Source organism: Pundamilia nyererei, unplaced genomic scaffold (assembly GCF_000239375.1).
Source record: "Pundamilia nyererei isolate P.nyererei 1_Seehausen unplaced genomic scaffold, PunNye1.0 scaffold00072, whole genome shotgun sequence".
In the NCBI taxonomy this organism is placed as follows: Eukaryota; Metazoa; Chordata; class Actinopteri; order Cichliformes; family Cichlidae; genus Pundamilia; species Pundamilia nyererei.
In genome coordinates this window covers 767,768-771,968 of record NW_005187473.1, presented here as the reverse complement: position 1 = coordinate 771,968, position 4,201 = coordinate 767,768, and positions in this window count along the sequence as shown.

Sequence of the window (4,201 nt, the reverse complement as noted above, 5' to 3'; positions counted from 1 at the left end):
CACATCTATTTTGGTATTAGTTGGTATGTAAGGTGCTGCTCGAATTATTTTATTTATTGGTTAAAACTGCACGGTGGTGTAGATTTTTAGTATATCAGGGGAGTGGAAATTCCAGTCTTCACATAATGAGAAAAAAATCCAGTTGAAAGTCTAAAAGAGGTGAAAACATATTCAAATCTGTGAACAAGTAAACTAGTTTTGTCATCGGACAACAACAGGAGTGTTTGTGTGATCGGTGGATGCAAAATGTGTATTAAAGGTTTCCACGCTATAGAGTAGGCAGTCATGGCTTTAAAGCGTTTGGTACAATTTACCTGTTTGTTTCAGGTAATGATGCCGTAGGTCAGCAGGTGTAGGTCAATAAAGCATAATGTGACCTCTGTATGGATACATGTGTGTGTTTCAGATGCCCTCAACACTGTGAGTTGTTTTATAATCCATCTGGAATTCAGCACATCCAGATCAACTGCAGGGTAAGCTGGTACTGACCGCTAACAACCTGGACTAAGGAGCTGCGTCGATTCTGGCAGATTTTGTAAGACCAGAGTGTATGTTTGAGAGCAAACGCGTGGTACCAGGGTGGCTCCAGGGGCTCTAAGGAGATCAACACTGAAACAAAGTCCAACATCGTTATTCTACAAAGAGAAATCTGTGCGGTGGGTATGTGTGAACTGGCAGCTAAGTGGTTCTCAAGCTGTTTACCAACTTGCTGAGAGTTTTTCACGGATTTGAAGCCACAGCATGCACTGTAATTTATTCTGTCACTGTGCCTCTGTCTTTATGTGTTCTGTTTGTGTGTTAGACTGGGAGGCAGCAGGGCGTTTCCCAGGGGCTAAAAATTCACTAAAGGATAAAGCTCATACACAAATGTAAATCACTTCACCCTTCCTGCTTGAAACCAGGCACTGAAAACATGCAGAAATGGCTCACACTCTGAAATGCCTTTGAGATTCTGATAATTATGTTTATATATTTTGTTGCCTCGGACCAAAAAGGTCAGGCAATAAGCAAGTTCAGCTTCCAGGCAGGAAGAGATTTGTTGTGATGTTTGTCACAACGTCTTACAAGAACAATGATTAAGAATCACCCCGAGCATCTCTACATCCAAGCCCTTTTTGAAAGGTTTTCTTCTAGTTTATTAGGCTCTGCAGCTTCATGTTTTTACTCTCAAGCTCTACAAAAGTAGGTTTGAAAATAAGCTAATATATTGATTAAGCATAACATTATGACCACCTGACTAATAAAGGAGTTGGTCCCTCTTTTCCTGCCAAAACAGCCTTAAACCATTGAGGCATGGACTCTACTAAACCCCTGAAGGTGTGCTGCGGTATCTGGCACCAACATGTTAGCTGGAGATCCTTGCAGTCCTCTAAGTTGTGATGCGTGGCCTCCATGGATCTGAGTTTGTCCAGCACATCCCACAGATGCTCGATTGGACTGAGATCTCGGGCACTGGGAATTTCAGCAATTTGAACTACAGCAGGTCGTCTTTTGGATCGGACCACACAGGCCAGCCTTCGTACGTCACGTGCATCAATCAGCGTTGGCCACTGATGACTCTGCTGCCGATTCACCACTCATCCTTCCTTGGACCACTTTTGATAGATACTGACCACTGCAAACCAGGAACAGCCCACAAGTGCTGTAGTTTTGGAGATCACAGTTTGTCAAACTGGCTCAAATCCTTACACTTGCCCATTTTTCTGGTTCTAACACATTAATTTCAAGCACAAAATATTCACTTTCTTCCTAATATGTCCCACTCACTAACAGATGCCATGATGAAGAGATAATCAGTGTTATTTACGTCACCTCTCAGTGCTCATAATGTTATGCCTGATCGGTGTACTTCTACTCTAACAGTGTAAAAGCACAATTCATAAAATGTGTTTTGTACTGCTGTTTGATTCTGACATCAGGGGCTAAAGCTGCAAGCAATTCAGAAACAACTATAAAATTAGAACCAAAGATTCAAACAGCAACTTAAAATAAATGCACACCTATATGTATTTGGCAGATTTAAGTTAATGCGAACTGATGAAGCGTATTTCACTGACAGAAAATCTGAAATACTGATGTTTTAATTGATGAGATGTTAACAATAACAGAAAATGATTCACAGAAAAAAAGGAAAAGCAACATTATGCAAAATAGAATTTTTAACGATGACACTATATTACTGATGTACATAATTCAGAGCAGAGTAAAAATGGAATGATAACTTATTGTGGACGGAGGTTTATGTATGGAACAACACTGCATTTCTAGCAAACTTCAAATCAGCACCAGCTAATTAAAGAGACTGAAACAGATAATTATCTCTGCCAAAACACAGAGTTGAGGAAGGACATCTTTGGCATCAATGCAGCAAAGATTAAGATCTTCCTGTTTGTCACTTTTCACATTATAAATAATCTGAGGTTGTGCTGATTTATACTAAACTCTACATTCAGCAAATGTGCTTTAACTCAACATCTAATGAACACAGGCATAAAAACATGATTCCACAAGGCACTTCTTGAAGGTACAATGGTTTTTGAAAGAGTTATAAAGCTCACTGTCAAATATCAGCTGACAAATAACAACCTGTGTACTGCACAACATTTGTAGGCATTTCTTTTCAAGTAGTTCTATGATGAAATCTTCTGATTACAACATTAACAAGGCAAGAGCATTTTCTAGTACCCCTGAGCACATCCATCTGCTCTGGGATCCGATCCTGCCCAAAGCACCCTGGAAGGACGATCCCCTTGGGTGACAGACGGATTCCACCAATCCCCCACTGCGATGATCTGCCCCCGCCCAAACTGAGACCTCTTGTGGCCTGTGTGTGTGAATGAAAAAGAAGATGCAAAAACCCGCTGAGCTGTATGGACTGTAGGTACAACAAATGAAAATACATTCTAAGTCTAATTAGCATGCTAGCATCATGAAATCAAGGTTTTTGGAGTGTTAGTCAGAGTCTGAAAATAGGTAGAACATGTAAACCAGAGGATATGAAGATGAGCAGTAGGAAGATGCGTTCACTGTTCTTTTCTTCACTGACAGGTTTTGAACAGTTAGATATTTTAGATTTGTAAATCATTAATCACAAAAACTTAAAACAAAAAGTTCAAAGGTTAAAACCGGCTTCACTGGTTAGCATTTTGTAGAGAATACAGTCAAACACAAGGACAGTGGGGAGGATTGTTTTTATTTGACTTTTTATTCCTCTAGCTAAAACCTTTTATTATCAAATAATGTTTCATTAAAATTATCCTGAACTGAGTCTTTTATGATAAATTTTGTTAATGGTTTTAAATTAACATTAAACCACAACATGGAATTTGATACAAAATGAACTTCAAAATGCAGAAATGTGAACTCTTCAGCATATTTTATATTCTGTGCTGCTAGTTGTACAAGAAGCTGATCGCACTATGATCCGACTATCACAGTGGGAAAATCTTGGATAGGCAAAAGTTGATGCACGCATCATATTCACACTCAGAAAAACCAGAGAGCCATCGTAAGCAGCACGTAAGAGGAACAAGTACAAACATCCTGTTAACAACAGGAAGCAAAAGGGTTTATGAGAACTGCGGTCTAATGCCGCTGATTTGAACCTCATGGTTATTCTAAGAAATGGTCTCATTTGTTTACTGCCGTTAGTGTATTGCACATCAATATAATAATTAATGTCACACATTAACTTTTAATGACATAAGTCGTGACTAAAGAACTGAAACGTATTACCTTGACTTACGGCTGAGAGCAAAGGCCTTCGAAAGTAACTGTTTTGGCGACATTTTGCACTACAAAGGTGTTTTTCCTGCTTTTCTTCAATCGCTTTCATTAATGAGCAAGAGAATGATCCCAAAAAGTTGATTCTGTTCATCGGGATGTAGCGTTTTCAAAAGAATGATCAGTTTTTTAGAAGTATGACATAAATTACACAGAAAAATTGAATGGAACTATTAATAGTGAGCAAACAGTTAATTATGTGTACCTGACACTGGCCAGTTGACACGGTGTCCTCGTCTTTTCAGTTCCTCAGCTACCTTCTGGTCGATCCCCTCCTCCAGGTTAACCAACCACTGACCAGCTGGGAAAAATGTGACCACATACAACATAATTTAGAGGAGTTTTCTTCTCAAGTGTTTCCAAAAGTAAAAAACAAAAGAAAAAAATGAGAGATGACATCAGCATTTTTAAGGAAAGT